The 24,010-nt window shown below is 41.8% G+C and overlaps 1 protein-coding gene across 1 annotated transcript in view; it reads right to left on the bottom strand.

Annotated features, from left to right (window-relative positions):
- Positions 1-24,010, bottom strand: part of CRPPA (CDP-L-ribitol pyrophosphorylase A) — a 253,771-nt gene that overhangs the window by 62,378 nt on the left and 167,383 nt on the right. The gene's annotated exons all lie outside the window — the stretch shown is intronic.

Raw genomic sequence — 24,010 nt, 5'->3', positions numbered from 1 at the left:
GACGCCTACCTCATGATTGTAGTAAGGCTGTGGGCACATGAAAGCATCCACTGAATACATACTGAGAGGATGCACAAATCTGCTTGAAGATTGGATGTTAACAGAGTGTCTAGGTCAGCATTTTTAAGAGAAACTCACCTTCTAATAACATTGAATATTAACTGGTTTTTGTTACTTTTAAATGCTATCACTGATTACATCTACTTAGACATCAAAACTTCCACAAATTTTGGTTTGGTCTTCATTTATTTAGGAGAAACACACAGACACGAAGAAATAAGGAAGGATAAAAAGGTGAGTATCTGCAGACCACGTCCCATCTGAGACACCCAGTTGGAGAAGCAAGAACTACAGATCAAATCAAGCAAAAAAAGTGATATGGAATAATGAATTAAAATATTTCTACTAGATAAATATCGTGTTTTATTATTTCCTGGACAACTTTTGCTACACTATTTTTTCCCTCTTCTTCTGTTATTTTGAAACTCTAGCGTACAACTCCATTCTGTGATCATCAAAGAGTATTCCATTTCCAGAGACACATGGTAGCTCACGAGTGGCTAGCAACCTAACCCCAGAACCTGAGAACATGTTTGCACCTGTGATGGAAGAGGCTCTGTAGGCCATTCAGGTTAAGCATCTTGGAATGGGGAGATTACCCTGGATAATCTTTAACCAAGTGGGGCCACAGGAGTTCACTAAGATGGAGGTAAGACTGGGAGAGCCGGAGTGTGATGTGACTGGAATGACGTGTACTGAAGATGGAGTGAGGGGCCAGGAGCCAAACAATTTGGCAACCTGGAGAAGTTGTGGAAAAAAATGAGTCCCTTTCTTGTCTAAAGCAGAGTAAGGAATGACCAGATTAACAGCTTGCTGTTAGGGTCTGTGATCCCAGGAGCACAAGAGAGTAACCTGTACTGTCTCAAGCCACTAGGTTTGTGGTCATGTATTGTAATACCAGTGAAAAAGCTGATCCACCATAAGTCCACTTTGCAGTAAACAACTAACATGGCTCTTTGTAGAAGTCTTTTTTTTTTCCAACTATCAATCATTTACATGGTTCATTTACATCAACAGGTAATTTTTCAGAGTGACCATGAGCATAGCTGAACCAATTATATTTTGTTAGATCACATCATTTAAACACATTCCTACAAAATAAAAACAAAAACAAACTATGCTTTCTAGTTATCTGTAGTAATTTCATAAAGTTAAAAATTCTGCCCGTGCTTTTGCTAGCTTTCCTAAGAACACCTGCTGGGAGTCCATGCAGTGGGTGTGGAGGACACGAAGGTGTGAAGAGAACTGTTGCATTGCAGGTCAAGCCGCCAGGATATTTCTGCTGCTTGGCAGGGCCTGGCAGATGTCTCTACATCCACCTGAAGGCAGCTCCACCTCCCTTTGCATGGACACTGGACCTCCCCCCGAGAATTCTGTAATCTATTCAGGCATTGTTTGCCATGCCAGAGTTGGTTTTACTATCAGTGTGAGCTTGGAAGTCATGCTGCTGATGTTGTCTTGCAAAGGGGCCTTTGACAATCCATGCTGTCCCTGTCTCTGCTGCCCCCATTGACCATCCTTGATCTGTAGCTCCCTCCTGTGATGCCTTTCCTCCCTTAACTGATTCAAGATTAAGTTGTAGAATGAAGATTGCAGTAAGAAAGTGTTACCAATTGATATGTACTATCTACTGAGAACTTCCTGACCACAGGGTCAGGACGGATAACATCCTGCTTTAAGGTGAAACAAATGGCAGAATTATCCTGGGAAACACCCACTTGACCATGATGTAAAACATCTGTGCCAGAGTTTGACTGCTTCTGTATAAATAAAGGGGACAGCTTTCTTGGTCCATTACGATCATGAAATCGTAGTGGTCCATTTCTTTTCTCTACATGTACTCCACACACCTTTCACAAGTTTCGAACTTGGCAAACACTAACATACTGTTTAAGTCAAATAAAATTCTATGAGCATAATCTGACAGATGTTTTTGTGCCCAACAGACAAAAAGGTCCCCAGTCCTTGTTACGTTAGAATCACCTGGAGGATTCTGGGAACCAATTTATTTTCCCAGCCCTGCCCTAAGAGATCCTGATTCAACTGCTTTAAGGTAGTACCCAAGCTATTTGTTAAAATCTGAACACACTACTGTAATTACCACAGGAATGAGGGCATGGGAGGGGAAAGAGGGAGTTTATCAAACCAGTTAGATTGCAGGAATAAGTGCTATGATTACTCAGCATAGTGGGGACACCCTGCGATCAAATGGAAGAAAGATGCTCCAAGCCTCCAAGCATAAAGCAACACCAAACAAGAGCCAATATGGATGGGTCTGTTTCGATTAGCACCTATATATTGAAATATTACACTACGGGCCAACAGTATGAACAATTGTTCATACAACTATTTTTCTTTAAAAAGAAAAGATTTCTTTATTTTTTTTTAACAGAATGGCAGATATACAGAGAGAAAGAGATACAGACAGCAATATGTTCAGTCTCCTGGTTCACTCCTCAAGCAGCCACAATGGCCGGAGCTGAACCAGTCTGAAGCCAGGAGCCAGGAGCCTCCTCTGGGTCTCCCACATGGGTGCAGGATCCCAAGGCCTTGAGCAGCCCTCAACTACCTTCCAAGGCCATAGGCAGGGAGCTGGATGGGAAGCAGGGAAGCCAGATTAGAACCAGAGCCCATAGGGATCCTGGTGCGTGCAAGGTGAGGATTTAGCCACTAGCTTAGCACGCCGGGCCCTCAAACAACACTTTTAAAAACCATATTTAGTTACTCTGATATACAGATAGAGCTGGGAATGAGAATTATAGGTACAACATTTTTACGTAAAGATGGCAGAACTTTACTGAGTGAGGCACGGAGATACAATATGTAACGGTATAAGGAGACAATAGATCCACTGGATGGGAGCATATCTGCCCAGCTTTCTATCATACTGGAGATGCTGTCCTTCTCCAACAATGCCATCTGCCGGGTCATGGCAGCGCCACAGCCCTAGCCACCTGCCTTGCCTGATGCCTCCAAGCACATGAGGTGCTTCCGTGGCAACCAGCATGTCACGCGACTATTTCAAAACACATTTTCTCTAATAAATTTTTCTAACTATGTTTTCTATCACATCGCATTTAAATTGGCTACCATCCATTTTGAAATGCCAGTTTTGTAACTGATATAGTAAGGTGACTGTGAAGAAAAACGGAACACCACCAATTCCATGGTAAATATGTAAGGAAAGGTTTCCTTTATAAATCACTGACAACATCTGGGATGTTGTCTATACTGACGTCTCAGGAGTAGGAAATACACTCTCTTCATGAAACCCATGCTGGCCTGGAAAATGTCAACACTTGGTGACTAACATGGCCGAATCCATGTCCCTAAACTGACAAGATGCTCTATTTCTATGCTTTCAGGTGGGAATCAGAATGTGCTAGGATTCTTATCATACAATGAGATGTGATACAAATTATTAGAAAAGTTGCATTGTTCTTTAATTTTACAGAAAATCATCGCATATCTTGATGCTTCCTTAGAGCACTTCACTCAAGATTAGAAGTCCTAATTAAGTTGGATTATAATGAAGGTTCTTAGCAATACATTCAGATGATTTGTGTTGAGACAATGACAGAATTATTTTAAGAAAATCTGACATTTAAGTTTAAGGGCAGAAAAAAAACACTGGACGCTTTGGCCTAGTACAATAGCCTAGTGGCTAAAGTCCTTGTCTTGCAAGTGCCAGGATTCCAAATGAGTACCAGTTCCTATCCCTGCAGCCCCACTTCCCATCCAGCTCCCTGCTTGTGGCCTGGGAAAGCAGTAGAGCATAATGCAAAGTTTGGGAGCCTGCATCTGTGTAGGAGAGCTGGAAGAAGCTCTTGGCTCCCGGCTTCAGATTGACTTAGTTCTGGCCATTGTGGCCATTTTGATAGTGAACCACGGAGAGAGAATCTTTCTCTCTGTCTCTCCTTCTCACATCTTGTGGATGTGACTTTCCAATTAAAAAAAACATGTAACTCTTAAAAAACCCACTGAACACTTACTTATAGGCCTCTCAAAAATCCTTACTTCCAAATTAACTTGATCTATTAAAATTCATAATGAAAATATATTACATTATTACAAACAAAATACCAGAAACTGCTCTATTGTTTATCAGCCATCACAAGAATTAGAAGAATACCCCCCATGAAGCTAACCAGGTCAAATTCCTAAATGTGACTTATTTATAAAATCTGTGACTTCAAAATATAGGCATATCTTGTTAGTAGATGCCAAATGCACCAACACTCATAAAACACAGACTTTATTGCTATGCTTCTAATTGTCCTGCCACAGTACAACTTTTTCAAAATTACATTTTGTTTTAAAAAATAAGGGAGAATTTTCCTCAAAGGGAAAAAAGCCAATATATTCATAAACCATTCAATTACTAGAGCTGATACCTGAGATGGCACAGCCTGGAAGATACTTTTCTGGTGAGAAATAGAAATATTTGAAACTATGAGAAATATTAATAGCAAACAAGACTATCTTCTAAATTAGAAATTGCTTCTAAAATCAGGACTTTCTGTTAACAGTAAATAATTGACAGATTTTTAGCTGTTTCATTCATAAGTCACATAAGTTACACAATGTAATTAATCTCTTATGTACAATGGGAGTAGAGTATGTTTGATTAATCAAACTGTAAACCTAGTGTGCAATGCCTTAGAGACTGACAAATACTTAACAAAGAAACACAAACATATGCAATCTATACATTGCAGTCATATCCTAAAATATCTCTTGTCATCTGGCTGCTGCATATCTTGTTTGAGAATTGTCCATATTTGGTCAACTACATGGCTTTAGGCAATATTAACAGGGATAACAGGAAAAGTGTTCTGTCCTGGGGAAAATATATCAATTATTATGTGATCATAATGGTTCTAATTAGTGATGTTTGTGAAATACAAGGAGGTGTTTCAGGGACTTGGGAAACAGGGTTTCGAGCTAAAAATTACCAAACTCAACTGTTTTTCCCTTTGATGGTACAGACTATCCACAATGGAAGGACCTAAGAGAGGCACCGTAATTTTTGTTTGGTTTTACAAAAATTTCTTATCTGTTAAATACCCAAACTAATAGCCATTGTAAGCACTCACTTTAAAGACCGAATCTAGGGCCCAGCGTGGTAGCCTAGTGGCTAAAGTCCTCGCCTTGAACGCACCAGAATCCCATATGGGTGCTGGTTCTAGTCCCGGTAGCCCCACTTCCCATCCAGCTCCCGTCTTGTAGCCTGGGAAGGCAGTCAAGGACAACCCAAAACCTTGGGACCCTGCACCCATGTGGGAGATCCAGAAGAGGCTCCAGACTCCTGGCTTCAGATTGGCTCAGTTCCAGCCACTATGGCCTCTTCAGCAGTGGATCAACGGATGCAAGCTCTTCCTCTCTGTCTCTTCTCCTCTCTGTATATCTGACTTTGCAATAAAAACAATTTTTTTTTAAAGAGAGAATCCAATGGTTCCAATCCTGAGAAGCCCCAATTCTCAAGGTCCTCCTCAACTCAAAGACACAGAAAGAACCTTGAAGGTCTAGCCGAATCACTCCCTCTCGGCTTTCAAGTGAGCCAACTTCAGGCTAAGCTTCTTCAGTGAACCATGTAAGCACAGCCACCACAATCCAGTATCGTTCAGCTTTCCTGACATCTTCTCTCAGGCTGCACGTGGTCACCATTCAAAGAACAACACAAACTTTCCAGTTTTCGGTGACACTCACAGCAAGGGTGACCCACAATCCCATCTGAGAGACTGAGATTGTCTGCTGTCTTCCCCAGCACTGCCATTCATTCCAACATGCTTTACGATCTTATCCTGGCTATGAACAATCCATAGAGGAAAGCTACACCATAGAAAATGGATTTTGCTGTAAAAAAATTATTAATTTTTATAAAACATATTTATTTGAAAGAGAAAGAGTGTGTGCATGTGTGTGCGTGTGTGTGTGTGTCTGTGTGTGTATGTGTACACGTTGACCTCCATCCATTAGTTCACTTCCCAGGTAGTTGCAATGGCCAGGTCCAGGCCAAACGAAAACAAGGAGCCAGGAGCTTCCTCCAGGTCTCCCTGGTAAGTAGAAGAGACCCAAGACTTGGATCACACTCTCTGGCTTTTCCCAGGCCATTAGCAGGGAGCTGGGTCAGAAGCGAAGCTGGAGACAGAAACTTGAGTCCATATGGGAGACAGGCGTTGCAGGCAGCAGCTCTCCTGGCTATGCCACAATGCAGGTCCCAAAGAATATTCTTTATGCAAGAAAGATTTTACATGACAGAAGTCTGTTAGCTCACAAAGCAGAAGTCACACACAGAATACATTCTAGAGTTTATTCATCATGTAGTTTGACTATGCCACCAAAGTTGTGAGTTCTAATCTCTGCCACATTTCACCCTGGTCTCACTGATGGGTAGCAATATTGCTAAAGCTTTGAGACATCATAGAAAAGACAAAGAAAGGGGAGACAATGATACACAGAGAAAGCAGACAGACTTTTATGTTTTTTCAACATCAAGGACAACTTTAATAAGCCTCTAGCAGACTTCTCTTTATGTTCTATTGACTAGGATTAGTTTCAATGCCTTCTCCTAAACTAATTACCAGCATGAGAAATAGCATTATTATAATTTGATTAGGGTAACAATTCAGGATAGAATTGTTGTAGGGAGCAAACCACCATGACCACAACAAACACTCTGTTCATTATTCAAATAATTCTAGATGTAATGAACATATGGAAGATTATTTTGGACCAAGGACCTTTGAACCATAGGGGTTACCTACTGAATAAACATGAAATGTGTCTGCTCAATGACGGCCGACAGAATCTTCTGAGAGTCCCAAAGCAGTATTAACCAGGGTGAGAAACAACAACTGTCAGAATTCTCTCTGTCCTGCGGAATAGATTTGGTCTCCAAGCCTCTCCCTAAATTAACTGCCGTGTCCTTCTCTCAAGACTAGATGTTCTTTTCACAGTAATAAAGCCAACGGCAGGTTCTAAGGGGGGAAATATAGACTTCATAAGAATCCCAGCTCCAGCAGTCACCAATTGTATGATGAAGAGCAACCTGCTTCAACTCACTGAGCCTTCAGTTAAACCAAGCTAAATACTATTCCAGCTCCTAGGGTATTGAGTTCCAAGTAAGTTGTGTGTCTAGCATCTGCCTAGAGCCTCATACAAACCAGAGAATGCACTTAAGTTTTCTTTTCCTTTCCTACAACCTCCCCTCATGGACTGTTCCAGTCTAAATCAACTGCTATCCCCCAGCATAAGAAGTAATTCGGCTACGGCTTGCCCCTTATGATTTCAATATCTGTTACAATATTGTTGCCTAAAGCATCTTGTTGAAGCATGCCTTTGTCTAAGAAGTATATATACATTCACACAAAAATATGTTCACAGATATTAGAAAAGTATACACAACTTTATGTCTACTGAGTCAAATTAGAGAAGACAAAAATTATAGGAAGTTCCCAATTTATGTAGTAAAGGTATTGAAACCATAATATTACATCAATTTCCAGATTTGAAAAATTATTACTAATGAATGAATCCACATTATCACCTGATTTAATTAATGACAAAATTAATAGAACGGCTCATAAAAGAAAACAGGACTTCTAAAAGCTTCATGACAAACAAGATTTTCAGCCTACTACCGGACATTATAGGTTGTTTCTTGGAGATGCTATAAACGGTTGCTTAACCAGCACTCAGTACTTTAACTTAGTAAGTACTGTGTGAAATAGGTGCTCTTACACTATTTTATGCCACATTTATTTTGTGCAGCAATTATGTTTTTTGCTTAGTATTTGCTTGCTATTCTATTTATCTGACAAGTATTAAATTTGTTAACTAAGCAAAGAGCTTCAATATAAACTAATTATATGAATACATGAGTAATATGACTATCATTCTTTTTTTTTTTACAGATTTATTTTATTTTTATTACAAAGTCAGATAATACTGAGAGGAGGAGAGACAGAGAGGAAGTGGAGCTGGCAGGATTAGAACCAGCGGCCACATGGGATCAAGGCGAGGACCTTAGCCACTAGGCCACGCTGCCGAGCCCGACTATCATTCTTAAACATCAGAAACACTGGGAAGTAACTTTACGCTGTCTCTCAATGGCAGAAACTTTAGGAGATAAACTTTACATGCACATGCAATGTACATTTATCTAATAAAACCACAGTTTTAAAGGGGAAATAGTAATTGCAGCTGCCTGTCTCCTAATATAGTCACCGTTAGTCATTTCATTTAGCTTCTCTTTTTTCATCAATGTTCAGGGCAGCTAAGTTTTTATGTCCAAAATTACATATTTCCATATAATTTTGGCTCCCTTAGTTCTCATAACGCTACAAGTGTTCTTTTGAGTATTACTTAATTGTTCCTATCAATGTTTGATTTCCCAATGTTGGTTGGAACAGTTTAGAGCACACAATGTCCTTGACTTTTGAAACGCAAATGGGATAGGCTGCCAAAAGTGAAAGATCTGGTTCTACGAAACACAATGCTAAGATGACACCGTTCAGTTATCAGGCACACAGCTTCCATTTTGTAACTGACGGTGGCACAGCAGGCATGGTGACGGTGACAGAAACAGAACAAGCTCCACACTGCCATTGGTGGCTCCTGCCTGCCCCCACCCCAGCTCAAGGTTAACAGAAAATGAGGAGAGTTACAGTCATTGAAGGATGAGAATCACTTAACATATACGTTTTAAGTTCCAGGGAGGTTTTGTAAAATTAGGCAAAAATAAAGCCTTCAAATGTTAGGATATACAGGAATTACCACCAACTGATGGGTGTGCCTGGAAGGCAACCAGTGATTGAATAAGGCAAGGAAGTAGCAGTGCCAATAAGGACAAGGTGGCGGCGAAGAGGCAGGTGGAGAGTTATTGAATTGATGGGTTCCATGTCTGAGACGGACACACACACACACACACAGACACACACACCATGCCCCATGTCTGAAACAGACAGACATACACACCATGTCCAACGTCTGAAACAGACACACACACAGACACACACACCATGCCCCATGTCTGAAACAGACATACACACCATGTCCAACGTCTGAAACAGACACACACACCATACCCCACGTCTGACACAGACAGACATACACACCATGTCCAGCGTCTGACACAGACACACACACCATTCCCTACGCCTGAAACGGACACAGACACACGCACCATGCCCCACGTCTGAGATGGACAGACATACACACCATGTCCAGTGTCTGACACAGACACACACACCAAACCCCATGTCTGACATGGACATAGACACACGTACCATGTGCATGGCAGCATCACTAGATGATGAGCCAGGACAGAGAAGCAGAAGCAAAGGTGAGACCTCAATACCCTGACAGCAGTGGTCGTCCAGGAAGTCAAGCTCTGTGTGACTGCACGTGCATGTAGGCAGGTTTGATTATGGACAGAACTAGATTCCAGTAGAGATCCATTGAAACGTCAGCATTTTCTCTACCTCCTCTCCACTCACGGAATCTCAACTGGCACCTACAGAAAGCAGTGAGTCAACAGTAAACACCGTCACTAGATCAAGATACGGAAGTGGGCTCCCCAGGTCTGACTGGACCTTCTTGCATTCATTTTCTTAGCAGCTTTTGGCCTCCTTCATCCTCACAAAAACCTTCCCCTGGATTTTGTTTGATCCATAAGTATTTGTTCAAAAGCCACAATGTACCAGTTTTCATGGTAGGACAGAAGTTCACATCTGTCGCCTCCTCTCAAAGGGCCTTCTCATCTGGAAGAGAAACCAGGCATCTCTGTCTGATTCATCAAGCAGCCATTTTGGGGGAGATTTTTATAGCATGGATGTTTATAACAATGAGGCCCCGAGAGTGGAGCCCTAGGAATGGGATTATTGCCCTTAGCAGAAGGTTAGCTCATTTCAGCCATAAGGTGAGAACTGGTCAGAATCCTGGAAGCAGGCCCTCTCCAGTACCCGGCTATGTGTACACCAGGGTCTTGGAGTCCAGCCTCCAGAATGGTGAGAAAGGAATTTCCGTTGTTTTCATAGGTAACACGCAAGCTATGGAAATCTGTTACAACAGCCTGAAAGAAGGCAGGCACAGAGTGGAACTGCAGTTGGTTGATATATTAAGTACTTTTCATCAAAAGCAAATCTTAAATATGCCAGGTTTTGGTGGCTGGCATGGTGGTCAGTTGGCTAATCCTTCACCTGCAGCACCAGTATACATTATGGGCACTGGTCCATGTCTCCAGTGCTCTACTTCCAATTCAACTTCTGGCTAGTGGCTTGAGAAAGCAGCAGAGGATGCCTCAAATCCTTGAGCTGTTATATCCACGAGGGAGACCCAGAAGAAGATCCTGGCTCCTGACATCGGGTCAGCCCAGTTCTGGCAATTGCTGGCATTTGGAGAATGAACCAGTAGATCAAAGATCTCTCTCTCTCTCTCTCTCTCTCTCTCTGTAAATCTGCCTTCCAAATAACAATGAATCTTCAAAAGAAAAAAAAATGATAGGTTACCTGACTGACTGAAAGAGACTACCAAGCACATCTTTGTCTCAGTGTATGATATTACAAAATTTGTGTTTATTAAATGTTTTTAGCTTTGATTTTCTGACAATAGAGGCAAGTGTGCTTTGGTGTTCCTACATTTAAAAAGTTATTTAGTAGAAAGAACTACCGACACAGAGGGACAGACAGAAAGTGTCTATCCCTTGGTTCACTCCCCAGATGACCACCATGACCACTGCTGAGGCAGGCCAAAACATGGCCCAGAGGCCAGGAGCTTCAGCTGGGCTTCCCACATAAGTGCAGGGGCCAAAGTACATGGGACAGTTTCTGCTGCTTTTCAAAGGCCATTAACAGGAAGCTGACCTGGAAGTGAAGCAGCAAGATTTGAACCTGGCACTGGGATAGGATGCTGATGTCATATCATAGGCTGTTACCTTACCCACTGTGCCACAGAGCCACCTTCCTGCCAATGATTCTTTCTTGCCAGCACAGTAGAGCAGTTCTACAGAACTCAGAAAATGTAGCAAGGAGAAGACTCAGCCCCACCATCCATGAATGTGAAGCATTCAGCAAGTCAGCCAACCTGTAGGGGAAGCTTGCTGAAGGTGTCTAGCCAACATCAGCTAAGGAATATGTGTAATGATATCATTTTAGCACATGAAGCAACAGCTTCCATCGATTCGAGAAAAGGAGAAAAAAAAATGGGTATTTAAGTGAAAGAAATTTCCCTTTTGAGACTGGCATATTTTTTCCCTTTTAAGGCAATCAGTTGAAGAGGATAACACATTTGGTCAATGATGGAAAATCTTCCCTTTTCTAATTCCATAATGGTAGCAAAAAAATAAAGACAGTTTATTCATTAATATTAACTTTTCTTAATGAAGTATTATGGGACAATTCGCAGACCAATATGGTCATGATACAGCTTAGCTTCTGCGAATACTGCCCTCTTGCTACTTGACTTAATCCTTACAAAATGCCTAGGCCGGAACACACATGTGCCATGTGGTTCCCTTTTGTTGCGTTCATGTGTGTTTAGTTAGTCACGGGACAGTAGAAACATGCTCACCGTCTCCAAGAAAATCACTGGGAGATTTTCTGTTCCTCAAAGTTGAGTTTCACAATGACATTTCTGGATTATGGCCCAATAAATATACACTTGCAGTTTTATGTTTAGATGAAAGATATTTACTTTACCATTTTCTAGGGTAAGTATTCGAACAGGCAAAATACAGAGAAACATGGGACAGGATGCTCAGTCATTCTTACATGTGATTTCTGCTTAGCAATTAAAAAGAGATTTCATTTTTCTGTCAACCTTAAAATATGCAAAGTAATCCATTCAACATAAAATGAATATTAACAACGTGTTCAGTATCACTGAGGTCCCAGGAAGTCAATGCTTACATGGATTGGCAAACATGTTTATATGTCTATTCACCCAGTAGCATACCAAGAAGCAAGATACAATGCAGTATGCATCTTTACCTCCCAATAAAAGGTGGACTCCCAATGACACTATCAGATATACCCTGATAATAGGATGCTTGACTTCCTGCCATTGTCTAAATGTACCATGTCATGATACACTTGAATAGCAGCTTAGCAGCCTGATGGTTTTGTAGCTGCTGCTGAAGGACTATAACATTGTAATAATGTAGGGGAAAATGGGGGGAGGTGAGAGGACAAATCTCTGAGCCTGTGTAACTGTATCATGAAAAATAAAACAAACACACACAACAATACCTGAGTTTTGGGGTAAAGTGAAATGAATGTAAGTCAGTAGGTCCAAATACTTACACAGTTCAGTAACACTGAGAAGACATGGGATGGATGGCAATGAAATAATTTCTCCACGAAGGGGGGGATGGATATTGAGAGAAGGGAGAGGAGACCCTAATTTACAGAATCAAAATCAGGTACTGTAGGGCTGGAAAGGCTTGAAGCAGCTTCAAGGTTTCCAAGTGCTAATAACCTGCAAGGGCAGAAGAGGCTGCAGTGGGATCTGGAATGTGGGCCCAAATGTGCTGCCAGGAGAGTATCACAAAATCGGACAAGTCATCACTTCAGTCCCTGAGTAACTGACTTGATGATATTTTACAGTCAGGACAGCTTGAAGCTGTGGGGCTGGAAGAAGACAAAAAAAGACAGGGGGTCTGTTAAGTGATTTAGCATTCTAAAGCCTAGTTCAGGGCCCAGCACAATAGCCTAGTGGCAGAATCCCATATGGGTGTCAGTTTTAATCCTATCCAGCTTGCTGCTTGTGGCCTGGGAAGGCAATTGAGGACTGCCTAAAGCCTTGGGATCCTGCACTCGAATGGAAGACCCAGAAGAGGCTCTGGGCTCCAGGCTCCGGATCAGGGCAGTTCTGGTCATTGCAGCTGCTTGGGGAGTGAATTATCGGATGGAATATCTTCTTTTCTGTCTCTTCTCCTCTCTGTGTGTCTGACTTTCCAATTGAAAAAAAAGAAGAAAAATTTAAAAAAACATAGTTCAAAGATCAAGACAGTAATGTGGCTTCAAAGTCATATACACTCATTTAAATAGATACATCTCTTTTCTATATAATGTATGTTATATATATGATGCATTGTATAATATTCTAGTTGTTATTATTAAAAACTTAGTTATCAAACTGGTGTGGGACTCTATTTGGTGTCTGACAACCAACAAAGCTAGCTAATCCCCCCAGCAGGAACAATAGTCAACGCTATTGACCCACTTTTTAAACACATAGTCTATGTTATATTTGCTTTTAGAACATTTACAACAAAATCTGAAGAATATCGTTGGAATCCAGTCATTTTTTCCAATTTAAGTGGATTTGACACATAAATTTGAACCCACTAAAATGTATCAGGTCTTTTAAGTCCTTGGCAGGTCCTTAGCAAGTTCCAAGATAAAAAATATCCTAATTTAAGCTCTTCTAGTAATTTCCTAAAGCCAAAAAGACTTATGGGCAACCCAAATGCAGACTGACATTATATGTAGCCTTCAGTGTTTCTAATTTCATATATGGCTGGAATGCATCATCAGAACCAGAGAAAAACTCCTGGACCCCACCCTAGTGACCAACACAGGAGGAAAGCATGTATCCCCCTGTGGGGAGAAAGCCACTACAAATGGAGATCGAGGAGGGCTCCAAAAAGCAGGTCACACACAAGGAGGGGCATTTTGTGGTGTTCTGGTCTCATGTAATATTCACACAGAAACACACACACGGAAAATGTAGAATGCATGACCATTTTCATTGTACCCAGACTATGCTACTGTCTGCCAAGTGGTGGCTGCGTCTTCCCCAGGGGCAGGGGAAGGATCTGTGAGCATCCGTGTTGGAGCAGGCGTGGCCCCATTCCCACATGCCCAGGAAGCCCGAATCAGCAATAGAGCCAAAGGCATCAGCCCTGCTGCCAGCACCACACAGGGCGAATCAAACACAGCTATTACAATTTCATATTGATATTCTGCCTGGCAGCCAACAACAAAGCTCAGCATGCAACATGAACCAGTATAATTGATCGAGGACTTGCATTTAGTTAACGAGAAGAAATGAGTTGGAGACTAGCAGTAATCACAGAAGGTTGAATACTCTTCAGAGGGGAAAGAAAATTGTATGGGAATACAGAACAGGCAGGGCTTCCATAGTAAAAAATGCCAAAGAACACAGTGGGTTTTAGAATCCTGTTTTAAAAAGATGTAATTGCTTTCTCTATTCAAATTTGTTGAGATGGGTTGATTTCTCTCTATCTTCTCAATTCTCTTAAAAAACCAAGCATCCCTCCTATAAAGCTATTCAGTATTAAGGTACTCTCCCCCAGTGGCAACTGTTTCAAAATTCCTTGTACAAAAAGTCCACCATGGTCTATCAGGAGGTCTCAGATTACACACCTAGGAAATAGCAGACAAAGGCTCCAGTACTTTAGTGCCTGACACCCATGGGGAAAATCCAGAGCAATCACCTGACTCCTGCCCTCAGCCTAGTCCAGCCCTGGGGCCACCTGGGAGGTGAAACAGCAGATGGAAGGAACGATTCTCTCTTTCTCTCTCTCTCTCTCTCTCTCTCTCTCTCTCTCTCTCTCTCTCTCGCTCTCGCTCTCCTCAATCTTCTGTCACTTTGCCTTCTCAATAAAAAAAAGTAAATAAATAAAAGATAACTCTCTGGAAAGTGAGCTGGTAATGCAAGCTCCATCGCCACATAAATTTCAAGTTGGCTTGCAGACACACAACCCAGACGTCCACCCGCACCCCTGCACATGACCTTCAAGTGGTCTGTTTACACTGTCTGCAGTGTCTCACTGAGGTTGTCCAGGCGGAGCTCCACTAGAAAGCTCTTGGTGACTGTTGATCTTCATCCAAGATTCTTCTCATTTGGAAGCACCGATTAATATAATAAGGAATGCAGAAAAGTTGGGACTGGAGCTGTTTTGTGCAGGATGAACAAAAGAAATACATACACTGCACCTTGGATCTCCATTTTATGAAATCAATCAAGTAAGTGTAATTAAATAAAAAGCATTGCTCAATAGATTTGTTCCATTTGGCTTCCGCTGAGTAACTGACAATGCAAGGTAATCCCCCGACAGACACAGGTCTGATCATGACATTCCTCCTGTTAACTTGCTACGGTTTCCCTGGATTTTAGCAAGACAATTCCATTGTGGTTTTCAGAATCAGCTTCAATTTGGCACTGCAGTGTGGAACTGATGTTTGCCAAACACTCAAGATTAAGAACTCTTCTCAACTCTGGAGTTATTTAAACAATACCCCCCAGCTGAACTTTCAGTCTTTATCAGTTAAATAATACTTCAAGATAATTATGACTTGATGAGTGCCTTCAAATATTTTCCTTGAGTAGAATTCCACATATTTGAAAATAACTGAGAATTTACAGAAAATTCTGAGAGCAGCCTATATTGGAAAACCTGTTGACGGCTTTGTGGTTCATGCTTTGTGGTTCACCAACTTACAGTGACATAAAAAGTAAGGAAATAGGAATTTCCCATACAAGGAAATTTCAGGAAGTTCAAGGGAAGAAATTGAACTAAAAAACAGACTTATACTCTGTTACAAAACCTTCTGATACCAATGCATGGCTTTTCTCCTATAATACACACATTCCATACACTCTTTTGAGATTCCTCCTCTTATTGTTATAATTCTTTGCCCAGACAAAAGGCTTTGCAGATAGTGTACTCAATACTTCTATGCTGAAGGAATCAATTTCTTAGACCACATTTGAGGCTTTGTGGATTTGCAGGATTCACTAGAGGATTCTATACACACAGATATTCACGGGATTCAGTCTATCCAATTCTCCAAGTGTCTAGCCAAATGCCATCTTGTCATTATTGCTTCAGTCCATTCATTTATTTGAAAGGGGGAGAAAGAAAGAAACCCAGAGAGAGATCCCATTCTCTGGTTCACACACCAAGCATTCACAAAGGTAGGGTGTAAGGTTGAAACCACAAGTCATGACTCAGTCAGGGTCTCCCAAGTGGAGTGCTTTCCAAATGATGACATTGTGCTAAGTCACATAATCTGGGGACTGCTTCTTACATTTCATCCATAAAAAATGAAAGAGGAATGAAATCTCAGCTTTCTCTATAACTAACTCACAATTTGGCCTGTGATTAAAAGTCTTTCCTCTGTAACTGCGAGCCAATCACTGTTGTGAAGTTCGTATGATGATACTTGCTATTCTGTTACTGGAGATGAGGAGGGTGGGAAGAGAGGTACCTGCCACCCCAACACACACATACCAAGGAGAGTAGAAATGATGGTTCAACTCCACACATGGGTATAGTTCATTTCCCTGGTGTGATCGACAGTTTCATTATAAAGAAAACCTAGTTGCTATAAGCCAGTCTGCATTATCTTGGAATTTTTCTTTCCCTAAAATGACTTCAGGTTCCCCTTGAGTTAAGACCTTCCACAATCATAAACATGGTGGGTGATTTCACATGTTAACTTGGCCAGACTATGGTAGCTTGGTCCAACAACAAACTAGATGTGATTGTGAAGGTGTCTTCAATGGGACTGACATTCACAATCAACGGACTTCCCGTAAAGCAGAACACCCTTCCTGACACAGGCTGACCTCCTCCCATCAGTTAAAGGCCTTTGGAGCAGTGAGACAGGTTTCACAAAATGGGATGCAGACACAAGACTGCTTCACAGAAATCCTACCTGAATTTCCACCTGACCTACAAATTTTGGACTTGTCAATTGCCCTAATCTGGAGCAAGTCCTTGTCTTTCCTTCTCAAACTTTTCTTTCTCTTTCTCTCTCCCCACCATATTTCATCGTATCTGTGTCTCTGCAGAACCGAGGCTGGCACAGGGTTCTAAAGAAGCCAATGTGTGGGAAGCAATGGCCGGCTGCTAGGGACACAGCTTCTTGGAAACGTGAAGGGGACCCGCACTGACAATGCAATTCCTTGAAAGAAACTTAACACAGAATGTGCATGTTAAGTATAAACCAAATGAGTTCTGATCCAGTTCCCCACTTACAGCCAGGAAAAGTAGCATAAGAAGGCCCAAATGTTTGGACCCCTGACACCCACATAAAAGACCCAGGCCTGCCCAGCCCTGTTGCGGCCACCTGGGAAGTGAACTAGCAGATAGAAGATCTCTCTCTAAATCACCGTCTCTTGCTCTCTAACACTGAATTTCAAATAAATAAATTACCCCCAACCCTCCCAAAAATAAACCCCGAAATTTACATTCTTACATAGCATGGTTGACAGTTGCTTTACTACTAAGATGAGTTTGATGCTACTAAATAAGTCTTTATATAGTGTAAGAATATATATTTAGGGTCCAGCGGTGTGGCCTAATGGCTAAAGTCCTCGCTTTGAACGCCCTGGGATCCCATGTGGGTGCCGGTTCTGATCCTGGCAGCTCCACTTCCCATCCAGCTCCCTGCTTGTGGCCTGGGAAAGCAGTCGAGGACGGCCCAATGCATTGGGACCCTGCACCCCTGTGGGAGACCCGGAAGAGGTTCCTGGTTCCCGGCTTTGGATCGGCGCAGCACCGGCCCGTTGCGGCTCACTTGGGGAGTGAAACATCGGATGGAAGATCTTCCTCTCTGTCTCTCCTTCTCTCTGTATACCCGGCTTTCCAATAATAATAATAAAATCTTTAAAATATATATATATATTTAGCTTATAATACATTATTTTGTATATGTTATTTTTAACATTTTTAAATTTTATTTATATAAATTATTTTTAGTTTTCCGATACAGTTTCCTAGGTTCTGAGATAATCTAGTCTTCATGGATTAAAATAACAATTAATAAGATAATAATTCCACTATTTTTTAAGCCGTTATTCAAAGCAACTGTGGTGGGAGAAATCACACACATAATCAGGTTTCTGTGATAAGCATAACAATGTCAGTCTCAAACACACACACACACACACACACACACACACACACACACACATCTTGGAAAGTTGATGAACAACGAAGTAGCACTTCTTTCACCAAGGCAGGACAAACACCTAGAAGTGCAACTCTCCTGTGTGTGTGCACCTTTCGGAAGGTTCAGTGAGTATTTTTCTCCCCACTTGTGAGGGTTCCTCTCCCTCGACTCTGCAGGAATTCTATTCCTAACCCCTCCAGATCTCTTCATCAACATTTTTCTTTCTTTGGCCAAACGGCAGCAGTGCGTCTATTTGTAATGGAAATGTCAATGGTGAAATTGGGTCCTAATCAGGCCAGGTAATCTCCTACGTAGAATTAAACACCTATTTATACCCACATTAAAGAAAATCCAGTAGCAAAGAAACAGGGGATTGAAGTGATATTAAGAGGACGAGGCCCTTCACTCATTTCAGGCCTCTTTCACGAGGCCTGGAGGAAACCAAACGTAGCCTGCGATGAGGGTGGTGGGGAGGGTGGACTTTGCAAATCAGCGGCTAATGCAACACCATTGCACTAGGAGGGATGGGAGAGAAAGGGTCCCTGTAAGAGCATGAGGCTTTCATCTTTGGCTCCCTCTACAACATGAGGCCTATTGCGCACAGGAGAAACCCTCACCGGATTCTTGGCGGCAAACTGCTCACACCCCTGTCCAAAGAATTCCCATAGACACCCGAACCTTCTTCACTATTTCTTCCCCAAGTCTCAAACTCCCTTCTCCAGAATCCAATGAACTCCCTTTGTCTCTTAAGTCTTTCCCTTAAATTGATGATGAGGTTTCTAACCAAGTACCACAACATGGAATACTAAGATGTTAATCCTGACTCAGAAAAGAAGGAAGAAAATCTAAGAAACTATTTTTTTTTCTGTCTAGAACAACCCAGCTGCCAAATAAGACGAACTTGGATTTATTTCTTACATCATGACAAGGAGGGTAAAAAGACAAAGCTGACCCATGTGAACAGCTGTTTGATTCTAACCGACCTTCCGAAATCATGCCTGGTTGAGTCTGAAATCTTTTTCTTTTGTTTTTCATGGTGATGACACAAGTAACAGAAATCTAAATTTGAAACAATGTACCTTGTCCATTCTGATGGTTTCTGAAGCAAGGGCACCATTATTACCCTCCTCCTCCCCATCCCCAGGAATCCTGGAGGTAAATTAAAAAAAAAAAAGGCATTAAAACACTACTTACAATGTTCTTTAATAATACACAATTAGGAGCCCCATCCCAATCAAAGCAAGCCACACTATGATGCCTACAGGCCAAGATAATTAAGATAAGCAGAAAATTAAGGTAGGCAGAACCTGGGAAACAGCTCTGGGTCCCTGGCACTGTCTGCAGCCACCCACCTTGAGGATCATATCCTGGGGAATCCTCAGCTGTCTGCTGGCCAGGACAAAAGATCTGAGCAAGCACAGTGGTAGCTGCATTGTAAAATCTGCTTTGCCAAGCAGTTGCCTGGCCAAGCAGGTTAAACCACCACTTACAATGCCAGCATTACCTCACACGGCTGGTTCCAGTTCTGACTACACCATGCTTCAGATCTAGACCTTTGATGGTGTACTGGGAAGGCATGGGATGGCCCAGGTGCTAGGGTCCCTATAAGCCATCTGAGATCCCAGGATGCAGTTTCTGGCTCCTGTGTCTGCCTGCCTGAGCCTAGACTGCTGTTGCCATCTGGAGAGTAAAACCAGTGGTTAGAAGGTTGTAGGATATAGAATTACTCAACTTTGCCCCGCCCTTTTTACCAGTGCATGCTAGAGCTAGTATCACCCACTTCAACAGGATTGTTCTCAAATTGCAATGAAACTGGCAACAGTGCTCAAACAGTTCGATGTCTTCATCCTTACCCTACAAATGACTGACTTTAACAAATGAACGTGCCATTCATTTCTTCAGTGTCAGCAAATCAGGCAACATGCAGAAGGCAAATAAGCTAGACTGAGTTACTGGGGGTGACCCTACACTAGCACAAAACAAGAATGGCTGCAGAGGACACAGTGCCTTCCAGAGGCACTTCTGATCTCCCAGGGTCACCAAATTCTCCTGAGGGACAGAGCTCAGCCACGTCTGAAACGAAAGAGCAGGGTCAGGTGAGAAGTTTCCCGATCACAGGAAAGCAGAGGCTGGGGCTCTCGATGTCATTTCCCCTAAGAGGCAAAAACAGGAAAGCTATCTCCATCACTAGAGTTTCCTTGCTGTTTCCATAGCAATGTCTTCCTCAATCCTACTGAAGCCTATTAGTTTATATACAAATCAAGCAAACCCTGCTGATTACTCAAATGCTGACAGTCGCATTTCAGTGAATCATAACAGGTGCTTTGTTCATCTGACAACACCATTGGGAAAATCCCTTTCTGGAAAGAATAGCAAAAACCTACACCAAGCTCCATCAGACAGTGTTAAGGTAAAAGCAGTAAACATGACACACCTACGTCTTGAATGCACCATTGTGAACCAGAAGGGCGCTGGAGGGCAAGAAGGAGAACCTGGTTATGAAATCACATTGTGCACCTGGGCATAACAGAGAGCTGACACTGGGGACAGACTGGGGACGAAGCTAACAGGGGATGAAAAGGGCAGGCCTTTGTAGAACTGCATGTGATTTCAGCTTAACACTTGGAAAACACAGTCTCTCAAAAAATGAAATTAAGAAACAAGGACACATATTTAAAACTCTTAGCATTGTCTCATATGCCAAAAAACCAAGTGCATATGGATTCTCAAAGAAAAATAATGCCCTTCACATCTTTAGATGTCAAATTAACAACAGTATCCCATTTTGTATTGGACAACTAATAATGTTTCCATTTGTCTTATGTAATTCAGAATTCCTAAGAGATAACAACTTCACCCAAATGGATGCCAAACACTAACAACTTCCAGCAGCTAAAACCCATCCCTGGAACAGCCCCCACCAAGATGCCTGCAAAGAAAGCCCCAGGACGAATGGCCACTTGTCCTTCTCGAGTCCCTGACTGCCCTGTCTTACACTAGAAAGACCTCCTGCCTGTCTCTTTGGGATGCATTTCCTACAACACAGGAGTGTCCTTCTCAAAGCCTTCACAGCCACTCTTCTGCAATGCAATGTCCAAGGGAACGACAGGAAGTCAGAATCTCTCCTTGAGGGCAGGAGAACAGAATAATAACCTCTTCCTGTTCCTCTTCTCTTCTCTATCAAAGGCAGAAAGAGACCTCCCTCCTGCGGGTTGCATCCTCATAAGCTTGTAACAACAGCTGGGGTTGAGCTAGGCCAAAGCCAGGAGGTGACAACTCATTTTGACTTTTCCTAAATGGGTGGCAGACACTCAGGACTTGAGCCATCTTCACCTGCTGTCCTCCAAGGTGTGCATCAGCAGGTGAACAGAATCAAGAACAGGACTGGAACCTGAACCCTCTGACAAGGATGCAAACATCCCAAGCAGCATCTTAACCACTGAGCCAAGTGCTGACCCTGTTGGCCTCTTTAACAGCTGTCCAGCAGACAGACACTGCTGGCCTGTCCCACCCACTTAATACAGTTCTTACGCTGCTCTGGGTGTCTACTCTCCCCTTCCCTACCCCAGGTACTTGCAACAGAATAGTTCTCTTCCCTAGTCACGTGGTCAGCAAATAGAACCTATTTCCATCGATTGAACCAAAGCCCACCTGTAACACTTTTTACCTGACACATTAAAGCCACACATATTGATAAGATACTATGCGACAGGATGCAGCAGAGCACCATCCAAGCTAGGAGGGAAAGCAGGATGAAATCCTGTCATCTGTGATCCTTGGGAAGGAACTGAGGGCCATTACATTAAGTGAAATATGCCAGACACAGAAGGAGCTGTGACTCAGATCTCATTCACAAGTGGAACCAAAGAAGCTGGCTTTCAGTGAAGGTAGCTGATGATTTTGATCTGTGTAAAAGCTTTGTTCAGACCTTCAACATTCACACTGTTCTCATGGCATGACATGTTTTGCAACACAATGTGTGAGAACAGATAAGAGGCCTGCTTGATGCACTGAAGTCTTCCAATAATTCTACACCGAAGAGTGTGTGTTCATCTTTTACCAACTAACTCTGTTGAATGAGGCCTCCTCCCCCCAAACACAATTCCATAAAAAGCCATCCACAAAATTGATTTTTTTACCATGACAGTAAAATTCTCTCTCACTAATCCACACAGAACTTGCATTTCTCCTAAGAGTATTCTCAAGCCATAAATTAACTTTTTTAAAAACTTAAGAGTTTTTTCCTCGATCCTGCACTTGATCAAGATTTCACTGTGGCAAGTTCATTGAAGGCAGCTCTGGATTCCAGCTTCCGGGAACCTCATGGACTCACGTCCTCCAGACACTCTGCTCTAATTTCACGGATGACACCGTCTTCGTGTCTGTAAACTTCCAAAAGAAGTGGCTTTGTCCCATGGACACGTGGTTTCCTACAGATTGCATTTCCACCAACTGCTGTGAGTTCTTAAGGCAAGAAGCAAAGAGCTTAGGATCGTTCACTTCACCAGGTGACTAAGTCCTCATCGCCGTGTTTTTAAAAACCCATGCCCCAGCATGACCGTTAAGTTTTTCAATGTCATGCATTTCGGACAGCATTCTCTCCCAGTGAAAACTGAGATTATCAAGCCACAACCTTGAATCTATGTGGCATTAAAAAAATGGTTCTTCCATATCAAGAACAATATTTAATCACAGTAACTACAAATTTATACATTTAAAATATTTTCTTCATGGCATTCACATTCTTACACATTTATATTATTTCTGAAGCTTCAGAATGACTTGACAGAAATTCAATGAAAAAGCTAACTGCCTAATTTGATTTCTAAAGACCACACAATTAATTAAACTGCAGCTGTCTCATGTCTTAAAATTTCTTAAAAAGGAATTTGCTTGCAAACAATTCAAAATAGAATGCCAAGGCTTTTACACAAGGTGTAAGTATTTCATACATTTAAATGTCTAGTATTTTGAAAGATTAATAAACTGGCAAATCACCAATTCCCTTAAGCAACGATGCAAAGCTAGCAGACAACGAATGTTCACACACGAATGTGATGACAGAGCATGCATAAACTTGAATCTGGAACACCCCACACACCCCACACCGCTCCCCACGGGAAGCTCTTCCCACCCAAAAGGACTTTCACCCTTATGTCTTCATTTATGCTTTTATTTTCTGATAGAAGCATCCTTCTTGGTATTTGGGGGGAGAAGGGGTTTTGCCTAAAGAGAAGCTAATTCCAACATACATTTAGAGATACTAATCACATTCATTGAAAGGAAATGAATTAAAATGTTATCGCACTGCAAGGGGAGATTAGGGAAATACATACGCATGCCAGAGCATGATGCTGCATGTCAAGCGGCTAACAGTTGGTTGCTTTTCTGTGGAAATTATCGTATATTAGCAAGTGGATTCTCTACGTAAAACCTTTCGAGTTCTGAAATTTTAAATTCGCCTCCAGCTTCTTAAGATTTCTATGTATCTAAATACTAAAGAATTTCAAAAAGTTCATGGAAAATAAAATTGTGACATTTAGAAAGCCTGTTTTAGTGTTAAAAATCTCCAATGCATGCACATTTTTTATAAAAGTACATCTCCCAGGAACATTTTGCAGACCATTCATATTATTTCCATATGATGAGAGTTGTCTCTTTTCAACCCTTTAATCGTATCTCTCTCTTTTTCCTCACTATGGAAGGTAGGGATCCAATCCTGCCTTACTTACATCTTAAAGACAATGCTTCTAATACAGTAAGCTTGATGTTTGTTTTAAATGTTTTATTATTTTTTTATCAAGTTAGGGAATTATAATTCTAATTCCAGTTTGCTAAGAGTTTATCAAGACTGAATGCTGGATTTTATCATGTCATTTCTGAAACTACTGCAATAATATCAGCCTTCTTTTTAAATCTGAATATATGGTTAACAATAACCCCTGAATCCTCGGTGATTAATTTTCACTCTTGTTCATAAATTCTGGGTTCCACTTTGGGGTATATTGAACTTCCACCTCTCA

This window comes from Ochotona princeps, chromosome 20 (genome assembly GCF_030435755.1).
Source record: "Ochotona princeps isolate mOchPri1 chromosome 20, mOchPri1.hap1, whole genome shotgun sequence".
Taxonomy (NCBI): domain Eukaryota; kingdom Metazoa; phylum Chordata; class Mammalia; order Lagomorpha; family Ochotonidae; genus Ochotona; species Ochotona princeps.
This window is presented reverse-complemented; position numbering and strand designations above follow the sequence as displayed.